The sequence below is a fragment of the Hibiscus syriacus genome, unplaced genomic scaffold, assembly GCF_006381635.1.
Source record: "Hibiscus syriacus cultivar Baekdansim isolate YM2019G1 unplaced genomic scaffold, ASM638163v2 tig00110987_pilon, whole genome shotgun sequence".
Classification (NCBI taxonomy): Eukaryota; Viridiplantae; Streptophyta; class Magnoliopsida; order Malvales; family Malvaceae; genus Hibiscus; species Hibiscus syriacus.
The window spans coordinates 2,583,839-2,610,596 of NW_024062941.1; the positions used below are offsets into that span (position 1 = coordinate 2,583,839).

A 26,758-nucleotide genomic window follows, 5' to 3' on the forward strand; every position below is an offset into this window, starting at 1 on the left:
AGAGTATTCTATGGTAGAAATTTTAAAAAGTAAATTGGATCCAACTTGGTCTTCCTAGAGAGGAATAAGAGCCATGAATAACATTTTAGCACGTGTTGGTATAATCGAGAAACTCTAAGAGCAACTTATCAAAGGTCAACAAGAAATGATTAATCAAGCAAGAAAATTCCAAGATGAGTCAGGAGAACAAATGTTTAAATTGATGCATTTGATTATTGTTTTAATTCATGGGGAAAACCACTAGAGGATCCTGCTGTAAAGGTTGTGATTGAGATTTTAAATGATAATAGTGAGGTCAAAATGACATCGACTGATGATCAAGAACCTATTAGGGAGCAGTGTATTTCAAGCCAGTTCCAAAAATCAGATGTGGTCCCAGAAGCTCCGTTGAATTGATAATGAGGGAAATGCCTCCCAAGAAGAAAAGGGGCATAGAGGAAGCCCAAATACCAATCAAGAAAGAAAAAAAACTATCAGAATCTTCCACTAGGCCTCTGAACTAGAAATGGTCCTATAAGAAGATTTATTGGATAAATCAAACTGAAACCTCAGAACATTCAACTAAGGTTTCTAGTAATCTTGAAGGAAAATTTCAAGATCCTCTCGAGTGAGAAATTAAGAGATCCAAGACAGGAAAACAAAAAGTTAAAATTCGATGCATAGAAATCCTTTTCTGTTGAGTCAGTTGAATGGATGAAATAGTCAAGAGGGGAGTGAATTGACAATTAAAAATTTGGTGGAAGCTTGAGATAAAAATATAAAAATTGAACAAACGAATTTAGAGTGGTTCAAATTTATTAACCAAAGTATAAATCCACTACCATAGCTATCCACACTAAGGATTTCCACAAATTCACTAATTTATATCTACCTTTGAGGATAAGGTGTAACCTTACAACTCCCTCAAGAATTATACCCCAAATTCTTGAGACACTCTCTCTAAGAGAAAATTACAAATTGCAAACTTATAAAATCCTCACTAGGAATATGTTTGCACAATTCAAGAAAAAATAAGAACACTTGAGAAATGAATACGAATTGGTAAAAAGAGTGTTCTTTGAAAGCAAAAGGAATAATGAAGAATGTTGACTTGATTTGGCTAAAATTTGTTTTTATGGCTTTGTCTTTTGTCTCTTATCTTCACAAATGACTTGGGATCTTGTTTTTATACTCCCTCAATTAATTCCAACCGTTTGAGTTGTTTTCGGAGTGAATAGAGTCATTGGGAGGTAGTTTCCTGCATTAAATATTGTCCATAAGTTTGTAGTATCGGTACTTGGTCTCTTAGTATCGATACTCCCTACATTAAATACAAAAATATGACCATTGGGAAGATCTAGTATCAATACCATTACAAGGGTATATGTACTACTATATTCAGTAGTATCGATACTGTATATAGTATCAGTACCATTTTAGTATATTGGAATTTTAACGGATTCAAAACCAAAAGGTAGTATTGGTACCACCACTAAGAGTTTCGGTACTACTATACTAAGTAGTATCGATACTGTATATAGTATGAGTACCATTTTAGTATTCTATTTTGATACACTTGTATACAGTATCGGTACTACCTTAGCAGTATCGGTACTACTTCATCATTTTGGGCTTCAGTATTGATATTTGTTTGAATACTTCTTGAATAGTATCAGTACTATTTTAATAGTATCGGTACTACTATACTTAAAAATTATGTTTGACTCGATTGAAGCTCGAAACCCATATTAAAAATTATTTCAAAGATATTTCTAGTATATGACTCAATATTAAGTAGAGTGAGGAGTAAAATTGACCTTTTAACTTTAAAGAATAATTTATATATTCGAATGACTGAATCAAATATAATCTAAAAATTTGTAAAAAACTATTTATCAATTTTTGGTATATCAAAATATCAAAGTGTTTCCAACAATCTTCCCATTTTTGATATAACAAAACATTTAAGAATTTTAAGATTTTCTTAAAAAAAATACTCCCCCTTACTCTAACATTTCTCCCCATTTTTGTTAAATAAAAAAGATACAATTCAGAATAAACAAGATACATAATAAAGTTGTGAAGAACAAAAGTGTCAAATTAAGTTAGTTAACATAATTGATAACCAAAGGCAGTGGGCATGGTCACAATAAAAGGAAACATGGCTGAAAAAATGCGAAATATTATAAAGTGCAAAAGAAATCTATCAGACCATCCAAAGCACAAAAGAAATACAAAATCCAAAATATCAAAGTCTAAGAAAAACACACAAAAATGTAAGTTCAAAGTATGAAATGCAACACCAACGAAAATAAAATTAGCAAAGAAAAAATGATCAGGCATCCGAAAGAGGATCAGGATCCGAAGGACATGCGTGGAGAGAAGCGAAGTATTGAGAGAGAGCATCGAGCCTATCCATCACCATTTCGAATAGAGCAAGGATGTCTCGTCAGGAATCCATATGCATTGCTTGCAGTACCAACTACTGAGAAGCTATCTCAGATACCTGAGTCCCCAAAGTAGTAAAGTGGGATTCCATAAAAGCAAACCTCAAGTTCAATGTCTTTATCATGGGCTGAAAGTAAGGAGCCATCTCACCAGTTCTAGAAGTCTCATCAGGAATGTGATTCACAGGATCATCAACGTCATGTAAAACATCATCGTCCTGAGGTTGAGCTGGAGCCGCTCGAGATGAACTTTCACTAGGTGCCTCTTTTGCTTTCCTTCGCCAATTGTCTCCAACTTTAGTTCATCCGACTTACGAAGAGAAGTGAGATCAATATGGGTACCCCAAGAGGATGGAAACATCAAGATCAACTCTAAGACTGGCTTTGAGAAAGAAATTACTAAAAAGACAAATATAAATAAAAGATTTAACCCTCTTAGAAGGAATATGGTTAATGGTGTCTACTAGTTCATCGAAGATGATTTGAGTGAGGTTAATTCTTTTATTTTCTTGAAAGCAATGAATCCACCAAATTTTAATACTACAGAGAGATGAATATTTACCTTCGGATGGTTGAACCACCAAGAGATGATCAAATGAAGGAACCTCTCATGAAAATCAAGAACGTTAGCGCTCTGCACTACTGCTAAGGTGGAAGGGACGAAGTCTCGCTCATTATCAATACCGGTGTTTTCAAGGCTAAAAGCATTGACGATGAAGTCGGAATAAAGAGTAATGTATTCCCCCAAGAGATAGGATATAATACTTTTTGTATGAGTGCGAATTCATTTTGAACACAAACCGCATTGGAATAGAAAATACGGAGGAGTTGTTGATAAAAAAAGTTTGACTTTGAATGTGTTATCAAATTTCCAAGCTTTGAAATGGAGAAGGTATTTAAAATTAATGGCTTTCATTGCTGGAATGAAAGGGAGTCGCTCACCCCTAAGGGTATAAGATTCAAAATGATTAAGATATCATGAATAGAGGTTTTGATGATTGAGTTCATTAAAATAAGAATTCATGATGGTCATTTTATTTTGATTGGGATTAGGATTTGGTGGAGGGTTATGAGGTTTATTAGCATAAGAGGAGGATGACCGAGGATATTTATGAGACATGGTAAGAATCAGGATTAAGTAAAACCTACAAAGAAAAAAAAATATTTATGTATTCAACCAATCAATCCCAAAACTCAATATGAGTCCACAATTCAAGGCATGATATAAGAAAATTAATTAAAAAATAATAATGGGCCAAAAAGAAAATAGGTGTTAAGAAAAATATATAAGCAAAAGTATATATATATAAACAAACATATATATATATATATGTATGTAGATAAAATATTTTTTATTTATTTTTTAAATAATTTCGAATTTGAATGAATGAAGATGAAAATAATGTAGACTCTAGTGTAGAAATACAAAATAAGTAAAGCTTATTCACTAATTTAATAAAAAATAACTAAAACTAAGCCTAAATTCGAAAAGAAAAAGTTAGTGTTTTAAAAACATTACGTTGAAAAGTTGGATTGAGATGAAATTTGAAAATGAATACACGAATTTGATGATGCTAGCAGGTTAGAATGATGAAAATCAACACAAAAACGACTCCAAAATGAACGAATGAACCAAATTTTCGAAGAGGGTTAGGGAGGTTTTCGACTGAACTTTAGAGAGTAAGGGAAGAAAAGTGTAATTTTTAGGGCATTATAAGCTAAACCCGACTAGGAGTATCAGTACTCCAATAGAAGTATCGATACTATAAAGCAAAAATCTGATGGTATCGATATCGAGTATCGATATCTTATCGGGGTTGAAAGAACTATATCGGTACTTGATTAACAATGTCAATTCTGACAAAGAACAATATCAGTACTGGATGAACAATACCATTACTAAATGCACATAATGGTCCAAAAATGTAGAAAATAAGAAGAAAAAAATAGGATGCATAGTTTAAAGCATTACTAGTGGAGTGGATAACTCTAAATAGGCAAAGCAAATATGTTCAACCAAACAGATTTACATTTAAACATAGTGTGAACATATTGTCAATTTTCATGAAAGTCATAAACTCCCCCTAACTAATAGAATAGAGGGCATTAAAGAGGTCATATTGCATGCATTTTTCATACAATCATAAAAGTGCATAAATTATTTAAACACAAAGTCAAAGTAAGTTGGTTAGACCTAATTCTCTCTTAAGTGTCCAAAATATTTCTTTGTCTAAAGGTTTTATAAAAATGTCAGCTACTTGATGCAAAGTATCTACATACTCTAGAACTATATCTTCTTTTGAGACATGATCTCTAATGAAAATGATGTCTAATTTCTATGTTCCTAGTTCTAGAATGTTGGATGGGATTTTTAGTAAGACAAGTAACACTAGTATTGTCACACTTGATAGGAATGGTACCCACATCAATTCCATAGTCTAAAATTTGTTGTTTCATCCATAAAACTTGTGCACAACAACTACCGAATTGGCATATTTCCTAGGAATTGGCATGTATCGAGGTGCTTTTCCTATCTAATTTGCAACCTCCATAATCCGCATCTGAGAAAGCATACAAGCTAAAGCTAGAGTCTTTAGGATACCAAAGTCCTATGCTAGGGGTGTCCTTAAGGTATCTAAAGATTCTCTTAATGGCTTGTAAGTGAGACTCCTTAGGACAAGATTGGAATCTAGCACATAAGCAAACACTAAACATAATGTCTGGTCTACTTACGGTAAGATAAATCAATCATCCAATCATAGACCTATAAAGTTTAACATCTACACAATTACCTTCTTCATTTTTGTCAATATCTGTAGATGAACTCATAGAAGTGGCTTGAGGTTTCACGTTTTCCAATCCAAACTTCTTGAGAATATCTTTGACGTATTTTGCTTGATTGATGAGGATGACATCTTTTCTTTTCTTGATTTGGAGCCCCATGAAAAATAAAAGCTCCCCTTCATGCACATCTCAAATTCACCTTGCATTAGCTTAGCAAATTCTTGGCAAAGAACGGCATTAGTAGAACAAAAAATTATATCATCAACATAATTTTGAACTACTAATAAATATTTACCTTTACATTTTATAAACAAGGTAGTGTCAACCTTCCATTTTGAAAAACCTTTTTCAACAAGAAAATTTGACAATCTTTCATACCAAGCTCTAAGAGCTTGTTTTAAACAATATAAAGTTGTTGTCAATTTGAAAACATGATTTAGAAATTTTGAATCCTCAAAATTGGGAGGTTGTTCCACATACACTTATTCTTTTATAAAACCATTTAAAAATGTACTTTTAACATCCATTTGAAATAAAGTTAATCCATGATAACATGCAAATTCTAATAACATTCTAATAGCCTCCATCCTAGCTACGGGAGAATAAGTTTCATCAAAATCTATTCCCTCTTCTTGAGTGTACCCTTGAGCAACATGTTTAGCCTTATTTCCCACTATATTACCACTTTCATCTAATTTATTCCTAACTACTCATTTAGTACCTATAGTAGACTTATTACTGAGCCTTTCAACTAATGTCCACACTTGACTTTTCTTAAATTGATTTAACTCATCTTACATAGCCATAATCCAATGTTCATCATTTAATGCTTGTTTTATATTCTTAGGCTCTATGCATGAGATAAATGCAACATAATTACAAACATTTTTAAGAGAAGATCTAGTGGTTACCCTTTTTGATGGATCACCCAAATTTTCACCATCCTTGACATAGTTGTACTCCGTTGGGTATGTGACTTCCCTTTCCTCTAGAGTTAGATTCTTGAAGACATCTCAAGTTTCCTCATTCTTTACTTCTTTCGATGATGATTTACCAGCTTTATTTGGATTTAAGATACTTACATCATCATCAATACAAGAATCCTTTCCCGGAATGGGATTATCATCGAAAATAACATGTATTAAGTCTTCTACCACTAGAGTTCTTTTTATTAAAGATTCGATAAGCTTTAGAGTTTAAAGAGTAACCAAGAAAAATCCCTTCATCACTTTTTGCATCAAATTTGCCATGATTGTCTTTTCCATTATTTAAAACAAAACACTTGCATACAAAAGGATGAAAATAACTGATGTTAAGCTTTTTATTTTTGAAAATTTCATATGGAGTTTTCTTTAAAATAAGCCTAATCATTACTCTATTAATCACATAACAAGCGATATTTGTAACTTCCGCCCAAAAGTACTTTGGCAAATTGTTTTCACAAAGCATGGTCCTAGTCATTTCTTCTAAAGTTATATTTTCCCTCTCAACAACTCCATTTTGTTGAGGGGTTCTAGGAGCTGAAAAATTATGGCTAATTCCATTTGAATTACAAAAATCATCAAACCCAAGATTTTCAAATTCGGTTCCATGGTCACTCCTAACACTTGAAATAGAGTAACCTTTTTCATTTTGGATTACTTTAGAGAAAGTGATGAAATTTTCTAAAGCTTTATCTTTTGTACTTAAGAAAATAACCCAAGTAAACATAGAGTAGTCATCAACTAATATAAATGCATATTGTTTTCCACCCAAGCTAGTAGTTCTAATACGCCTAAAAATATCTATATGGATCAATTATAATATTCTACTAGATAATACATCATTAATAAGTTTAAAGGAAGTTCTTTTGTGTTTGCCTTTAGCAAATGCATCACAAATTTTATCAAGATCAAATTTTATCTTAGGAAAGCCTCTTACAAGATTGATTTGAACAAGCTTTTGTAAAACACTCATGCTAGCATGTCCTAGTTTTCTATGCCATAACTAAACATACATTAGACATGCCAATACTATCTAGATGCACCATGTAAATATTTCCTATTCTGTTGCCAACAAGCATAATCATATTAGATACAATGTCAATAATTTTACAACTATTAGACTCAAATAAGACATTATATCCCTTATCACATAATTGACTACTACTAAGAAGATTATTATTTAACTCATTTACATATAAAACATTTTCAATGAGAATGGAAGAGTTGTTAACAATAGAACAAATTCCTTCAATGTGACCTTTTGAGTTGTCACCAAAAGTTACTACTCCTCCACTTTTGGAATTAAGCTCAAAGAACCGGATCTTATCACCAGTCATGTGTCTTGAGCATCCACTATCAAGGTACCATGAGTTTGAACTTTTTTTTTGTGCCTTGTAGCAATGTTCCTCTACCTACAAACATAGATAAATTTTTTATTTTTGGTACCCAAATTCTTTTGGGTTCATAGGCATTAGTTCCCAATAATCTAGTCCCCTTAGGTATTCATTTTTCTAGTATATCATTGTCTTTAGAAGTAATGAGTCCTTTAGGGACCCATATGCTTCTAATAACTTTCCCATTTGATGTTCTTTGGGGACCTCTATGATTGTATGGTCTAAAACTATTTCTAATATAGTTGAATTTAGAATTTTGTCCTTTTTCAAAATGATTTATTCCAACTTTGTTAAAAGAAGCTTTAAGATCATAAAGTTTCTTTTGATGATCATCATGAACCTTTGAAAGTAGGTTGTGCAAGTCATGATTTTCTCTTCAAACCTCTCTAGTTTGACTTGCATATCCTTGATCTTACTTTCAAGTTCATTGTTAGTCTTGGATAAGAGATCGTTTTCATTTTTCAATTTTGAAATATTCTTCTTATGTTTTGAATGCATAATTTCAAATTCCGAGGCCAACTCATCATAAGCCTTTTGCAACTCATCAAAAGAATATTCATTTAATGTAGATGAGTTAGAGGTTACCTTATATTCACCCTCAATGACCATAAGACACAAGTTGGCTACCTCTTCCTCCTCTTAATTGGATGACTCATCATCACTCCATGTAGCTACATGTGCATTTTGTTTCTTCTTTAATTGTGGGTATTTAAATTTAACATGCCCCAACTTTTTGCACTCGTAGTAAATTATAGGGCCCTTCTCCTTGGATTCATTCTTAAAGTATTCTTTTCTTTGTAATCTTCTTCATTTGTTGGACTTCATGAATCTCTTGAATTTTTGGCAAACATTTACATATCTTCATCCTCATCTTCATCATTTGAGTCGCTCTTTTCTTTGGTGGATTTGAAAGAAACACCAATCTTTTTCTTCTTTATATTTTCTTCTTTTTATTTTTTTCTTTTTCTTTCTTTTCTTGATCTTCTTCTTCCTTCACCATCATTTCATGAGTAAGCAATGATCCAATGAGCTCATCTAAGGTGAGAGTCTTTAGATTCTTTACTTCAAGTATAGTGGTCTTCTTGGATTGCCATGACTTGGGAAGACTATAAATCATCTTTCTAACGACATTCTCATTAGGAATATATTCTCCAAAGCCTTTGAGACCATTGACTATAACCAAAAATCGATCGGTCATGGATTTAATGTCTTCATCCGGTCTCATCTTGAAGTATTCATAGCTATGATTGAGAAGACTAATTTTAGTTACTCTTAACTCATTTGTTCCTTCATGAGTAACTTCAAGTTTATCACATATCTCATTGGCATTGGAACAAGATCATACTCTTCCATATTCATCTGGGCCAAGTGCATAAAATAGAATGTGCATTGCCTTTGCGTTGAGTTAAAACAATATATTTTCTTCTTCACTCCACATTTCCATTTCTCTAGTTGGAGTAGAGTGGCCTTTCATCATGATGTTCCATGCTCCCAAATCACTTACTTGAATAAAGCATTTCATCCTATTATTCCAATAGGCATAGTTGGCTCCATTGAACTATGAAGGCTTGTTGATGGGTTGAGAGTAACTAACAATGTCAAAATTTGATGTAGAGTCCATGGATGACTTAGATGACTATTAAAAACCTTTAGGATCTTCTCAAGAGGTGGTTAAACCTTTCAATGAGTCTATCTCTGATACCAATTATTGAGTCAATCGAATGGATGAAATAGCCAAGAGGAGATGAATTGGCAATTACAAATTTTGGTGGATGCTTGAGAGAAAAATATAAAAATTGAACAGAAGAATTTAGAGTGGTTCGACTTTATCAACCAAAGTATACATCCACTACCTTAACTATCCATACTAAGGATTTTCAAAAATTCACTAATTTGTATCAACCTTTGAGGATAAGGTGTAACCTTACAACTCCCTCAAGAATTATACCCCAAATTCTTGAGACACTCTCTCAAAGAGAAAATTACAAATTGCAAACATATAAAATCCTTACTAGGAATGTGTTTGCACAATTCAAGAACAAATAAAAACACTTGAGAAATGAATAAAAATGAGTACAAAGAGTGTTCTTTGGAAGCAAAATGACTATTGAAGAATGTTGACTTGATTTGGCTCAAATTTGTTGTTTTTGGCCTTCTCTTTTGTCTCTTATATTCATAAATGACTTGGGATCTTGTTTTTATACTCTCTCAATCAATTTCAATTGTTTGTGTTGTTTTGGAAGTGAATAGAGTCGTTGGAAGGTAGTTTCCCGCATTAAATATTGTCCAAAAGCTTGTAGTATATCTACTCGGTCTTTAGTATCAATACTCCCTATGTTAAATACAAAAATATGATCGTTGGGAAGCTCTAGTATCGATATTGTTACAAGGGTATTGGTACTACTATATTCAGTAGTGTCGATATTATATATAGTATCGATACCATTTTAGTATACTGGAATTTTGACGGATTCAAAACCAAAAGGTGGCATCGGTACCACCACTAAGAGTATCAATATTATTATACTAAGTAGTATCGATACTATATATAGTATCGGTACCGTTTTAGTATTATGTTTTGACACACTTGTATACAGTATCGGTACTGGCTTAGCAATATCGATACTACTTCATCATTTTGGGCTTCAGCATCGATATCTATATCGATACTTCTTGAACTATATCGGTACTGTTATAATAGTATTGGTACTACTATGCTTAAAAATTATTTTTGACTCGATTGAAGTTCGAAACCCTTAGTAAAAATTATTTTAAAAATATTTCCAGTATATGACTCAATTTTTCAGTAGAGTGAGGAGTAAAATTAAACTTTTAACATTAAATAATAATTTATATATTCGAATGAATGAATTGAATATAATCTTAAAACTTGTAAAAACTATTTAACAATTTTTGGTATATCAAAATATCAAAGTGTTTAAACACTTTACCAACAGAGATTAATGTAAATAAATCCTGTGAAGACTACATGGCGCACAAGAAGGAGAAAAGAAATCCAAACAATAAGGTTTCAATGGATGTAATCCGAGACTGGCCCATAGGATTGGGAATGAATTAATCAGATGTAGTCCTCAAAGCATCTTAGACGCTTATATCAGATTTTCTGATGACAAGTGGGGCATTAGACATTTCAAAGAGTCTGACAAATACTTCACCAATCACTGCAGTCACCGATGCTCAAAACCCAACTAAGATTGTCATCCTCGAAGAAAATCATTTTGGATCAAATTTGGGCCCAATTTCCAACCAGGGAATAAAGATCTAAATAAGCAAGAAGAAAAGAAAGAGGTCAATCTTTAGGGCATATGAAAAACACTTTCCAATTTGGAAAAGTTAATGTTGAACCACATTTCGTGGAAGCAATTAAAGAAAAGTTGAAGGATCAAGAGGTGCACATCACCATGATGCCTGAAGATGCTGAAGTTGGAAAATTCATGTTGAAGTTTGACTATGTTTCCCTCAGGATGAGCTAAGTAATTGGGACTTTCTTGTAGTTTTTAGATAAAATTTAGAGTAATACTCGAAATTAACCCTTTGCATTTGCCTGCAAACATTAAGGAATCTTTTGTGAGGGCTACTATGTTAATCCTATTTTTTCTGCAATAAAAGATACTTTCTTTTATTCTCAAGTGAAAATCATTTTATACGTTTTAACATTCTTTATCATTCTTTACATTCTTTATTATTTTTAACTCTTTTTATTATTTCATTCATTCCATGTAGATGTCTATTACTCTTCTAAATGTATATATTCGTTCCAAAGTTTCTTTGAAGGTGTCATAATCATTAATAACATGAATGTTTCTAAACTTTATTCATGAGATAAATTTTGATCGGCATGAGTTTAGTAGAAATCTATGAGTTTAAAAATGAGGTAGAATGTGATGTTTCTAACAAACTATTAAGGCTAGTGAAAAATGAGGACGAACAAATCTTATCTCACCTTGAAGAAATCGAGATTTTGAATGAATGAAGAAAAATGAGAGATAGAGATTGACACTACTTAGTGACATGACATGAGACAAAAGCTGATAGAGTTGCTTCAAGATTCCAAAGGCATCTTTTATTGATCTTATCAGAACATGCCAATATTGAATACAGATGTAATAGTGGCACAAGTTCTTGATAGCCTAAACGTCTTTGAAAATTCTTTGAGATATGTGTCAGGGCTGCATAATGAGTCTGGAAAGAAGAAAAGAGTTGTTATTATCTGAGAAAGAAGTTCATTCATTGCAAGATCTAATACCTTCCAATCTAGGAGGCATGGTATGCATTGGTATGGGCTACTTAAAGGCTCGGGAAGTACATGTTATACTATATTGCTCATTTGATATCCAAACTTGATCATCTAAAGCGATTAACACAGTCACAAGCATTGACAAGAAGAATAGCTCGATAGAAAGTGTTATCAGAATCTGGCATTGTGTATGTGAGCCAAAAGATAATAAAAAGGAATGCCATAATAGATTCTCCAGCAAGACGGGCATCAAATGATTATGACCCCCTTGTTTTAATTTTTTTTCCAGATAAGGGTTTATTGTACATCTTTACTGAAGAAGAAATTAAAGCAGGTGACAAATCTTGGAAGTGTCAATGGGGAATTCAATGCTTTCAGAAGAGGAATCGGGGCAGTGTTTGTTACCCTTTCACAAACAGAACAGAGTTCTTTTGCACTAATAATGTGGCTGAACTTGATGCTTGCGCTTTGAGGATAAGAGCAATCATGGAAAAAAGATGTCAATGCTTAAAGTATGTGGAAGTTCCTCGATTAGAAGTCTGTCAACTACGAAGATAGTGAGAATTGCCACAAGAAATTATCATTCATCGTATACATGTCCAACTTTAGTATGTACCCTGATGAGGTGCAGCGCCATTTCCATTTGGTTCTGGAATAAAAGTAGTCTTACTTTTCGTAGTCAAGATTTCGTTACTTCATGTTTTGACAAAAGTAGAACTGAGACAAAGCTGAAGCAATATATGATCAGTTGAACTCCGTTGGAAAAAGAGGTTGAAAGTTATCTGCAATGGACAAAGGTGTCAAAAGCAAATGACGCGAGCTCGTGATAAGAAAGTTCATCTAATAGAAGTCTGAGAGGTTGATCTAGTGATTGAAAAGATCTTTCCAATTCATAAAGATTTCCTTGGGAAATAGATGCCTAATGGATAAACAATCAAATCTTGTCAATGAGGTCGTTTTCGGAGGTGTATTGTTAAATTAAGTGATCTAATAAAGTGAAATTAGGTTTAAGAAGTACTACACTCAAATAATAGAAAAAATAAGGAAAAAAAACAAAAGGAAAGGAAAAAAGAAAAAAGAAACAAGAAACAAGAAACAAGAAACAAGAAACAAGAAACAAGAAAAAAGAAAAAAAGAAAAGAAGAAAAAAATAATTTAAAAAAATAAAAAAAATAAAAGAAATGAAATGAAAAAAATAAAAAAAGGAAATTGAAAGGAGAGTTCAAGACGAGAATCCCCAAAGGTCATCTTGAAACAAAAGGAATGATTTGAGTTGAAAACCTGAAAGGGCGGCTCAAATGCATTTTGATATTAGACGTTTGGCAAGTAAAACCCTCTCATGATTCTGGTACTTTAGGATGAGTTTCGCGTCTGCAAACATTTTGGCTATTTTTGGAAGTCCTTTAGACACAAGCTTAACTCTACGCTTCAGGGTTGTATTTTGGTTAATTAACTTAGAAGAGTCTGATATTTTGAAAGAAGCTTCACATCTATAGACATTTTGGCACTATTTGAGATCTTCTAAACATAATATTACCTCAGTGCTCCAAATTATATCAAGTTGATTGGTTCAAGAACACTCATGCTAGTGATTCTTGATATATCTAACTTTATTTCTTGATTTTTTATCATTTCCATGGTTGCCATGACTTTGTAAAAATTTTAATTTTCTCATTTCAAACCCTAGTTTTGTTCATTTGCAAGCATCTTATAAGTAGATCAACATGGTTCAAAAGAAAACAAAAGATTTCTTGGTATTACTTTGAACTAATCTACAAATCATGGAATCCAAAGTAGCCCAAAACCTTGACACTTGTGTAAAAGAGTGTATGACAAGAGAAGATATATGAACTGATTTCATGAGGACAACTATTCGATCCCCATCAAAGATATTTCTTCAAGATGTTTTGATATGGGGCAAATAAACAAGATGATTTCTCAAGAATAATAAGAGATCCTTGAAACTTGTTAGACATATTCTGTCTCAAATGAAATGCAAGGGCAGTGTAGACCTTCTCCAATCCTTGGAACCATAAAGTCTAACAGATCAGAAGAGTTAAGAATGAAACCTTTTACACTTCTTAGTGACATCATCAATAATTGACCAAGAAGAAGACAATCGTCTTAATAAGAAGGGGCATGTATTATTTTTAGATTCTATGGTATCTCAAGTCATAACAAAAAGTCAATGCACTCCTGTACCGAGCATATTGATCAACCTTCTTAATAGCCTTGAAAATAAGAAATCTTTTCCAAACTTTAAGCTGACATTGGCATTCAAAAGCTTCATAAGGAACTAAGGACAATGTTTATTTGTTTGATAGAATGTAATTCTTTATGGATGATATAAGAGTGAGACCATTCAAAGTTGAACTTTGGTACTCAAATAAAGATGAGATATGAAAGTATCCATATTGGGGCATGAATAAAGACCCAAATCATATGGGGATAACAAGATTCAAATCAAGAATGTATTGATAATAAACCTCGTTGCTCGGAGTATCAGTGGTAGAATATAGAGATAAAAGATCTTACTTTGAAAATCAAGCAATTCATGCTTTAATTGGCAAAAAATTCTCGAAGAAACAACTCTGATAGAACAATTGGATCAAAGATGAAAGACGTCAAGATCATGTATCTGACCACAACAAGAATTAAAGAAATATCATTTATTCTGAGATTTTCATGAAGAAATAAAAAGAGGAGAGAGAATACATAATGATACAAGTTGATCAAATTGCTATTCCAAACAAAAAGAGAATGCTTACTTAAATTGACAAGTTTTCACTCTAATGTTCGAGTAGGCTCTAGCCAAGATTGGCTAAGTGAAGGAAGACTAGTTCTCCACTTTAAAACTAAAAAGAAAATAAAACAAAATTTTTGCAAACATCATTTGCACAGGAAAATGCATTACAATTAAACACATTTAATTGCATTCATATCTTCATAAATAAATGAAATAAACTTCATATTGATATCCATAAAAACATCCAAATGCATTTTTATATAGATCTTTCAGGAATGAAAAGTCTAGTGATGACTAGACGTCCTCAACATGAAGGGACAACATTGTTCACAGATTTGATGTCATAAAGTGAATCATTGGCAACTATCACTAGATCTCCTCAACGAGAAAGAGCAATGTCATCATTAGATTTGACACCAAGCAACAATTAGCTCTCCTCAACATGAAGGAGCAATGTCGTTTTCAAAGGCAAAGTTATCTTCAAACAATTAGACTTCCTCAGCAATAAGGAACAATGTTGTCTTTAGATTCACAATTTTTTAAGAACAACTAGATCTCTTCAATACGAATGAGCAGATTGTCTGTCACCTTTGAGATTATTTCTCTTGAAATAAATTTTGTCTCGCTTAAGACAGTTTCTCTTAAAACATAAACCTTTGAGATTGTTTCTCTCAAAATAAAGTTTTGTCTCGTTTGAGACAGTTTCTTTTGAAACATAAACCTATCGAGAGTGTTTTTCTCAAAACAAAGTTTCGTCTCGCTTAAGACAATTTCCCTTGAAGCCCAAATTTCGAAGTTGTTTCACTTGAAACAAGAAATTGATCTCACTTGAGATTGTTTTCCTAAAAAAATTCATTTCGCTTGAGACATTTTTCCCTTCAAACGTAAATTTTGAAATTGTTTCACTCGAGACAAAATTTTATCTCACCTGAGATAGCTTCTGTTGAAACAAATTTCGTTCCACACATTTATTTTCACTCATATATCGAATATTTGACAAGAATTCAACATTAGCAAAGACTTCGTTTCACAATTCCATGTTGAAGAAGAAGATTTCAGCAAATAATTAGTCCACGTCTCAAGTTTTGAAAAATTCAAATCCATCATAGAATGAGATGGAACATCATTTCTAATGGAATGGTTCATAATGAGAAAAACTTGTTCAAAGAGAGAGAAGAAGTTCATAATGAGAAGAAATTGTGGCTAAGGAATTCAAGCAGTTCAGGACAAAAATGGTGCTTTAAATCTTTGCTCCATTCTTGTTCCACAATAAAGAGCAAAGAGGGGCAGCTATAATCACCATTTTTGTGTTGTCACCACCAACTTCACAGCAACACATCCCTGCTAGTCCACCCATTACTTGTGCCCATACTGCTGCACAGAAGCACAATAGCCCCACTTTACCACCATACCTTACCCATGCTCAGCATGTCACAAAACAATCATCAACAATTTTTTTACATGTAATGGGTTATAAAAACCCCAAAAATCATATTATAGGAAAGACTCCTCTCTCTATTTTTTTTCAAGAAATCAATACAACATTCAAAGGTTAAGTTTTTTTGTTTCTTTATTTTCGAATAAAAAAAAGAGGAGAAAAGAGAATTGAAGGGTCGTTTACCTGAGTCCTAGATCGTCGGGGTAGTGTCGAATGGTGTAGATAGCCGATTTTGGGGCGGTATTGTTCTCAATTGAGTAATAAATGAGAGAGAGGGGGGCTAGTTGGGGTCTCGGTTTGGCCTTGATTAGGGCTGGTTCAGATCCTCAACCGGTTCAAAGCGGCCAATCGGAGTGAGGAGTCCACCGTGGGGTGGTGGTCGGCGAGTTTAGCCTTGGCTTGAGAGTGGTCGGCCGCCGCATGGTGAGAGGGGTTGGGGAAGATGAAGCTTGTTAGTTTTAGATAGTTTTAGGGTTATATATTACATTTTGGGTTAATTACCACCTAGGTCCCTATTATTTAGCAGCATAATTGTATTTTGGTCACTGATTTGGGCCATTTTGAATTTAAGTTGAATTTGCAGGTTTTTTATGCTAATTTCCCTTTCTTCTTTTGTTAAATAATTACCAAGGTCTTAAAATGGGTAAATTATGTTTAGTCCCTCTATGTTTAGGGTATATTTACATTTTGGTCCCTATTTCTTTTTATTTATTGCATTTTGATATTAACCTGTAATTTCTGCTTTATTTTATTTTGGTCAGTTTTTGCATTTTGTTTATGTTGATTTAGCTACTGATTTTATTATTTATTGCATTATGCTTCCATGTTTGTTTTTATATTCGAATTTGATATTGTTTCATTTTATTTTGATTTAATCACTTATTGATTTTTTTCTTTTTATTTTCGAATTGATTGATTGTATTTTATTTATTTTATTTCAATCCCTATAATTTACTTCTTGCATAGTTAGGTTTTGTTTCCTTTCATTTTACCACGTATGAACATTTTATATTTGTTAGTGTTATTTATGTATGTATATATTATATCATGTTATATATATATATATATATATATATATATATATATATATGTATATATTTATCTAATATTCTCAACCCTTGTATATAAGTGATAGTACTAAATTTTATCTTACCTCATTTATTTTATATTAATAAAATATCCAGTAGACAATATATTTTTATATTTTATCCGAAGATTTTCAAGAACACTCTATCGTCGAATGGACGCGAAAAGCACATCTTGATCAAAGTAGTGCGATTTGATACTATATTCGAACGGAAATGAATTTGAAATAAATTGAGTTTATTTTTATAAATAATTATTAATTTGGTTAGCAATGCATGTTTCTTTAAATAGTAAGTTATTTTATGCAATCACCAATATTCAATTTATATTCGACTTATATGTTCTTGTTACCATGAATAAAGAATTGACATTCTTTTATAGAGAAGAAATCAATGAGATAGCATTCCTATTAGTGGGAGTACAAATCCAGTGATTTCTTCTCAAATTAAGGAATGTTTCATAATAATTAATTTGAAATAAATTAACTAATGTTCAATAAAAGGATCACACTTTAAATATTGATTCGATTTTTTTTAATTTCCACCACGACAACGTACAAGCGATTAGGTACCAATTTTTTGGCGTTGTGGGGGTGTTAACTCTTCCCCATGCGTAATCGACTTCCGAACCTAAAAGGAATCTTTGACAAGCGCATATCAATTTTTTGTCTTAAAAATGATTTTCCTAAATAAATCGTAAATTTGAGGTTTTCATCAAAAACTTATTCGTTGGTAAAAAAAGAAGTTATGAAAAAAGTAATAATTTTACTTCTTAAGTTGAAATGGTTAGTGACGCTAATTTATATAGACATAATTAAAGTGTTTTGTTTCTTATCAATGTAAGATTTCAAGAATTAAAAAATATTCATCTATTTTTTTTCATATAATCTCTATGTTTTATATTGACTTAATCTCGCCAATTAGTATTTATACAAGTGGTTGAGATTCATGAATTTGAACTTGTAAGGCCAAGTTTGAATCCTTCCATCGTCACTCTTGATGGACAATCTGTAAATTTCTATAACATCCGAATTAGGTCTTAAGTATACCCTAACCCTGAATTAGAAAAACCACTCTTGACTTAATTTTTATGTACCAAAAATTGAAAAATATTGACTTAATCTCACTTAGTTGAAATCTATTAGTAAATTATAAATTATGTTTATATAAATTAAAATTAAATATTTTGATATTTTAAAATATTTAAACACTCAATTTTGTAAATTATAGATTAAAAAAACTTTTAAATGTTTTCAAAATCCGTATGCTGGAAATTAAAAAACTCGGATGATTATCATTTAATCGATTTGAAAATTTAATTTCCTTTATATAAATTTAAACTTTTAAATGTTTTCAAAAGTCGTTTTAACCTAAAATATTAGTTATCTACTCTAAAAGTTACATAATTGATAATAATTTTAATTACAACTGAGAATGTCTTGACGATAACTTTTAAGATTACAACCGGAATAGTTATGTAATTCCGTAATATCTTCGGTCTCAACCTAAAATATTATTCAATTTACTCTAAAAATTTACGCTCTTGATAAAATTCTCTGAGAACACAAGTTTTACTAATAGTATGGAAACAATGCACTTGTTCCTGGAAACAAAAAAATCTCAATATGTTGAAATATCAAAACTGCCTGTAGTAACAACAGATTCTGAATGTTGAAAGTTCAGCAACATAGTGCACAGCTTAGCAACGAAACCTGCTAAGAATTCAGACGTTGTATCGGCCTTTAGCCGATCTTTCCCTCCGAGAGTCGTCCTGTAACGTGCAACACAGTCGGTCACGATAACAGAATATACACCCGAAATCACAAGTATTGGTCTAATGAAGCTTTACATGGAAGCTATAATTGATTTTATCATTGATGTCAATGATCTCCTTCCACTTCCTTCCAATACCCATCTGTATCACACGGTTCCAATTAAAATCATCAAAACATATGGAATAAACATCAAAGGTATGCAATAAACAACAAGTGGCTGCAGATTCAGTGTGCTTAGGGAAATTTCGTGGTGCAACAACATGCCATTGCAATATGGAATTGTGACAGCATACTTTATAAATGTGGAAACAATAAGCTCACATGCAAAGAAAATGAAGTTTCGAGGCATCACCAGCAAAAGATGAATCATGGATTGTAAGTGGCACCTAATTGTTACATCAAGATAAACAATCTTATTTCACATTCTAATTGAATACATGAACCTGTTGTTGCAACAAAAGCTTTAGCCGATTAAACACGGTAATCAATTGTATGCAATGCAGCAGAAGCAATCAGATAGGTTTAAGCCTGTTACTGACTCATCAGACCAAAAAAACCATCAACATAAATACAATCGTATAATTTCATGCATGTAAACTACAAGTAATTTCTTACAGAGTGATCGCCAAAGGAAGTTCCAAGTAGAAATTTGAAAAGGTCATTCATAAGCAAATGGATTCAAACAAGAAAATAACATGAAGATAGGTTCCGCCGAATATAAAACGTGGCTCCACAAAAAAAATAGGTTCAGATACAAAGTATCAACAGTTACTAAGATAAAGACCTGAGCAGTCTCGTTTGTTGCTGTTTTGGTCCACAATGCAAGTTTGTTCTGCCTTTGGCGTACGCTAGCAACTACGCCACAAATCTCGTCCGAATCATGGAATTGCTCCGCGATCAATGCCATCAACTGCCATAAAATGGGATCGGTTAGCCAAATAAGGTAAAGTTCCACATATAGGAGTAACAACATGCTACTAGAGACAAGACACCTACAGTTTCAAGCCACATGTTCTCAAGATTAGTCTTCATGTTGCTAGCAACAGACCACTTTCCTCCATTAGCACACTCAACATCTTCCCATTTGGGCTCAATACCAACCTTAAACAAGTGAAAATCAGCATTTCCAGGAAAATTGCTGGGCTTGAATATTTGATCATACGAACTGATACATAACACAAAGAATGTTAGAGCCTTCATTTTCAAAGCAAAAAATAATAAACAGCAATTAAAATAATGGAAACCAAAATAATTCCCTTGAAACTTAAGATGAACAATATCAGTAAACTGAATCACAAGAAATGAGAACATGCTAACAATTCAGATTAGATTTTATATAATGAAAACAATAAAGTCCACTTCTTAAGAACCCCATTTCTCTTATTAAATAAACCAAATCTCCAATAAATCAACATATCATTAAAAAATACATAAAAAGATGAGTGGTTTTTTTTATAAAAGTACCACCAAAATTCTTCAATGGTGTAAAAGTTGTAAACTTTACGTAGGGTGCTACCCCAAGCAGCGCTTTGTTTAGGCTTCGACTGGCTATCAAACCAAAAGGTCCACTTTCTTTCAAGCTTATGTGGCTGCTTCTCAGCTCATGTTACGGGTGTTTCTTCCGCCGCCGCCGCTGCAGGGACGTTAACTTCCGCGGCCGCCGCAGTTGCCATACTCTTTATATTTGTTGTTCTTTCCCCTTCAGGCTCTTCGAAGAGGAAATGGAAAAGGATAGAGAGGATTCGAATTTAGACATTACAATTTTTTTGTAGTTTTGGGTTTTCAATTGTTGATGAACTTTTGGGCTTAAACGAGATGGGTTTGCTCTTTCAATGGTCTTTCTTATACTTTTTGAAAGCCCAATTTTAGCTTTATATATATATATATTGTTCTTCCGGATCCTAAGGCCAAGGTAGAACTAGGATTAAATTATGGAAGAGATCAAGTTGTTTATCTTTGAAACTAGCATGGTTCTAAAAGATAATTAAACCACAAAAATAGATTATTAAGGATTAATTTCACTGATTTTAAAATTGTCATGTCTTAAAAAGTAATTAAACAAAAAAATTAGTGTCAAGACTTAATTTCATTTAACTTTAAAGCTGATAATGTCTTAAAAGTTAATTAAACTAGAAAATTTAAGGAGGTTCAAGACTTAATTTTAATGGTTTTAAAATTTTAAGAGCTTAAAATACAATTAAACCATAAAAGTTGGGGTGAGTCATGTCCCCTCCTGTCCCATGTGGTTCTGCCACAGGTCAAGACTTTATCTTGATTAATTCGGATCGACCTGTGTTGTATACTTGATTTTGGTGGGTGAATCTCACAATTGAAATTTTTTGTATATACAAAATCTCAAACTCAAGACTTGCTTAAGCGATACCAAGTTGTTTACCACTTGAACCAACCATGTTCATCCATTTTTAGATTTATGATCATTTTTATCTATGCTTCTATTTTCTTTGTCTTTTTCAGTCACGTGATGTTATATGTAATTATATATTTTTATATTTCTTTTTTTATGTAAATAGAAGTAATTAATTTATTAAGAAAATACTAAAAATTATAACGAAATTTCATAACCATAAACATAAATTAAATACTTAATAAGACATATTTCTATAACAATTTACACAATAAATAAGTCACTTGAAATCATACAATGACCATACAAACAAATGTTAAAAATTTATCTACATTAATATTACTTTGGTTTTTCTTTTATTTATGAATTCATAACATATAAAAAATGAATATTCGACGAATCAATTGGTTAAGCTAATTTAATTGAAAAAAGAAGTATGTTATTTTCAACATATTAAAGGATAGTTTATGAAAGTGGTGTAGTACTTTGAACTTTTATTTCATTATATAAACGTGAGTGAAGCAATTCAAGTGAAAAAACTACTAAACCCTAACCTTCAAATCCTAGTTACTTTATCTTTTTTTTAGTTTATACCGTTTTATAGATCATGTCACCTTTTTTTTTTGATTTTGTTTAGCTGACGACGACATTAATTTTGTATTGGTTGTCGACCTCCGGTTCTCTTCTCTCTTTGTTTCTTTTAATTTTTTTTAATAAGAATAATTATGCTTTTATTACACGTTTTTCTCTACTTTTATGGTAACGTTTTTTCCCTTTTGACATGTTTTTCGTCATCTTTCTCGGTCATTTAACTGTTCTTTTTGGTTTTTGTTTTCTCAGGGTCGGATTTGAGGATGCAACGACCAATCAAGATGACGCTTATTTGTAATCTTGTGGTCTTCCCTGTTATGGACCCTCAGATTGAATTTGGATACACGATTTTGCGTTCGTGGATAGTTTCTCACGAAAATCGACTTTGGTTTGCGATTCTAAATGATATTTCAATAGCTTAAGCATCTTTTGTGGTTTATTTGCCAATGCAGTCAAATTTATTTATATCTATTTTTTATTCGATTCTTTTGGTTAGATTTTTAACCTTTTCTATGTAAGGTCCTTATATGATATAAAGTGACTAGTTTTAATGTTATAGAAAAATGTATGAATTATGTATTTAATTTACGATGATAATACACACTTATTATAATTTTAGATATTTTAACTTTTTAATAAGACTAGCTACTTCTATTAAAATAAAAACTACTTGTTTAGGCTCGCAACCTAACATAAAATTCAATATCTTCAACAAGTGATTACGAGAATTAAGGGATGCCATAATATCATGGTGATTATGTGCAGTACACATACATACAATGGGAATCACCATATCTACAAAATTACAGTTTTATTCACTATCTATTAGTAATCCCAACTTAATTATAGTTTAACACTTTAAATCCAGGATTGGATTGAGAGTTGCATTTGAAAGAGTTAACACCACTAATGTGAGCAAAAATATCAGAGGAATCAACCATCTCTTCCTCTTCTTTCACCACAACCTGCTTCAAAATCAAACCAAAACTTCCTCGTCAATACATATCATAAATGGGAATTTTATGAGTAAAAACAAGAAGGAAACACGACTCTTACTTCATCATCATATTCTTCTTCATGATTGCTACAAGCTTGCCTACGTGTCTCTCCAAATTCATCATTTTTAGCAAACCTTCCTCTCACTCTGGGCCTGCTATCTGCTAATGTCTTCCGGCATGCATACTGCATATTTGATTATACACATCACTTCTTCAATTCTTAAAACACCAAAGTATATATATATATATATGTATGTATGTATGTGAGAAGGAAGAGTATAGGGACCTTGATTTTCTTGCTGAAGTTCCTTTCATTCCTCTTCTTCATGTATCTATGGATCTTCTCCTTCCTTTGCTCAACAGAAAGTTTTCCAACTTTGTTGAAAGGTGAATCTTCCAAACTCGTAATATCTGAAGCTAATGGAGTGGAGATTCTTGTTGCTACTCCGACCAGCTGCTGATTATCAGTGCTCAGACCCTTTTTGAAACAGTAAAAAACCATAAGAAAATGATGCTTGATGCATAAGATAAGATATGGAATGATAGATATTAAACAAGTACCTGCAAGACTCCAGGTTTGAGAACTCGTTGGACCGAATCTGGGCAAAAGATTCCACCATTATCACCCTGGAATTCCAAGTCATGTTGTTGAAGTTCAGAGTTCAAAAGAATTCTCTCAGCGAAAATCCCAGAACTACCAGCAGGCATGAATGAGGCCATTGGATGGCCAAGGAAAGAGCAAGAAGGTGATGAAGGGTTTAAAGGGACATAAGAAGGAACCGAAGACAAGCAGTCTTCATCGAAAACAGACGACAATGGCGGCCCTAAAAGCGGTCCGACCGTGTCGGTGGTGTACCACGAGAGCTCCTCGGGTGAAACATCAGGTAACCGGATTTGAGTTTGCACTAAAGAAATGTCGAATTGGTCTTGATTGGTTAGAAATGGAGGAACTGAAAAGGATGGAGATTCAGAGAAGTCTATGGAAGCTGAAATGTCATCAGGTGAATCAAAGATGATGGACAGATTGTTATTGTCAGCGGCTGCCGTGGTGCTCGTGGCGGTGTTGCTGGTGCTGGTGGAGGTGGTGGGGCCGGAATTCGTGTTCCCGTTGTTTTGGTTGCCGTTGAATTGTTCAATATCCGGTGGCATGTTAAGATTATTGTCATAGGAAGAGTTGTCATCAGTGACCTCAGAGTTTTGCAGGACGTCTGAGAAAAAATCATTATCTGAAAAATAAAAATTTGGTCTACCGATCGGAATTGGTATATCCTCCTGAAAATTAAAATGAAAATCTATCTTTATATCAATGAATTTATGAAAATATAATTTCTTACAAAGAAGAAAATGATGTGTGCTCCATGTGACATGTACATGAACTGAAAGCACTACTAATGTTTTGAGAAAAAAATATCAGAAGTTGATGCTACATTATATTTAGGGTAAATTAAGCATTTAGTACATAAACTATCAGTTTTGATATGTTTTAGTACATAAATTTTCACTTTTTTCAAAGTCTTACCTAAAGTTTACTTTTTGTTTGATTTTAATACCCGTCGTTAAAAACTTAACGCGTTAAGTACCTAAGCTATCAGTTTTGATCCATTTTAGTGCCTAAATTTTCAAAAAAAAATTCAAAACTTAAGTATGATTTAGGTACCAAACGTGTTTTGGTAACTAGATTTTCATATTTTTTTCAAAACTTAATGGCGGGTCACTAAAATGAAACAAAAAATAAACTTTAGGTATAGTTTTGAAAAAATTGAAATTTTAGGTACTAAAATGAATCAAAACTGATAATTTAGGTACTAAATACGTAGTTTACCCTTATATTTATTTAGTTTATGAAAAAAAAACCCAAATTTAAACAAACGATAGGAATTTAATAAATGGAAAATAAAACTACCAAACCCCATTTATGTTTTCCATGTGAAGTGTTTAGGATCTTTCACCCAACCTAAGAGAAAAAGAAAAGAAGAATCACAATTGCAAAAGCTTAAACAATAAGCATGAAAAGTTGCTTAATCTATTGAGATCAAAAAGAAAAGTTACTAAAGGTCCTGATTTCGAGCACCAGCGGTTGCAAGAGTGATTGAGTGTTTATTGTCAAATGATTGAGAGTATTTAGAACGGATATTATTTAGTAATCACGTTAGCTTAATAAGAAGAAGAAGAAAGGTTGGAACAAAATATAGAGGAGAAAATACCATTGATTAGATTAGGAAGATGATGAAAGACATTTTTGAAATGAGAAATGTATATGTTAAGAAATTAACTTATATGCATATTATTCAGAGAATTTAATATAATTCGATCAAAGTCGACGATTATCAAATTTAAATGAAATTCTGAAGCATGTTTTTTTCGAGAAAGAAAAGGATGTTATTTTATTTTCGATTTTGTTTAATCAGGGTAATGTATGAAATGAAGGAAAGCCTAAAACCAAATTTGTTCAAAATATAAACTTGTAAAATTTCACATGAAAATGAAAGGCATGAAAATGATTCAACTTAAAATGATATGAAATGAACAAAGAAACAAATGAACAAAAATATTAAACAAGAACTCACGTAAACCTTGTAATAGTAAGGATGAAAACCTAGGCAATAGCGAAAAGAATCTTTGTCTAAACATATAAAAAAGAAACAAAATTCAAGAGGAGTTGAGAGAATTACAATGGGAAGTTGCTGTTCTGGTGGATGAATCATGTCTTCCAACATGGTTTAATCTTTGGATGAAAAGCTCTCCTTTGAAATGAAGACGAGAGTTTTACTACTGAATTACAGACAGAAGCTTGAAATGTAATAACACTCAGGTGGAAGAAGACAAATTGATTAGAAAAAAACACAGATGTAGGGTGTAAGAAACGCAAGAAATCTGGAAGATTTTCTGTGTTTTGAATATGAAAAACGTTGCCTAAGAAAACGGAAGGTATGGGGTGTCAAAACATGGTTATATTAGCAAGTTTGGGGGTGGGGAAGTTTAATTTTGGTGTTTGTGAAAATCCGAAAGCACCTTGTGCGTCAACACGACAATTGCGAGGAACCATGGGTGTTTTTTACTCACTTTAACGTGGATTTTTCACTAACAAAAATAACCACCCTCATTCATTTTTGTATGTTTGTAAGGTAATTATAAGAAACTAATATATATATATATATATATATATATATATATATATATATATATATATATATATATATAGGGTTAGGAACCACTTACACAATATAAAGCTCTTTAGTTTTATATAGATTTATGACCGTTAGATGAGTGAAAATATAGGTGACTGAGTTTGACTCTGCTTTTTTTCTTTCAAGCGAGTATCATCTCATTTCCTACTGTTAATTTCAGCTATCTATTTTCACTCATCTAGTTATCCTAAATATCTGTAAAACTAAAAAAAATTTACATTGTGTAACATGATCATATCATTTTTCCTACTGTTAATCTCAACCATCTATTTTCACTTATCCAACTGTTCTAAATTTGTGTAAAATTAAAAGAGTTTTACATTGTGCAAGTGGATCTTAACCCATATATATATAATCAGTGATAAACGTAGAATTTTATGTTAGGGATACAAGTCGGGGAATCATTTTGTAACTTTTAATAGTTAAATGACTCAATAAAACAACATCCTATAGTCAGGGGTCCATTTGTGTACTTTACCAAAATTTAGGGATGTAAAATTACAAAATTTTAAAGAATGTGAAATTAGATCATTGATTAAAAAATACAAAAGACACATAAATTAAATAAGAATTTAAAAATTTTAAAGTTATAATCCCACGACAAAACCCATCGATCCATCGTGTGTAAAATTAAATATGCTTTTATCAAACATCTTTCTTAGCTTGTAAGGCTATATTTGGTGTCTATGGCATATATAGTTTATAGTGTAGAATCAAACATACATTT

General features: G+C 32.1%; 2 pseudogenes; both read right to left on the reverse strand.

Annotated features, from left to right (window-relative positions):
• Positions 1 to 18,807: 18,807 nt before the first annotated feature.
• LOC120148812 lies at positions 18,808 to 20,654 on the reverse strand (annotated as a pseudogene).
• A 2,049-nt stretch (positions 20,655 to 22,703) lies between these two features.
• On the reverse strand, positions 22,704 to 23,992 carry LOC120148792 (annotated as a pseudogene).
• Between the last annotated feature and the right edge of the window lie 2,766 nt (positions 23,993 to 26,758).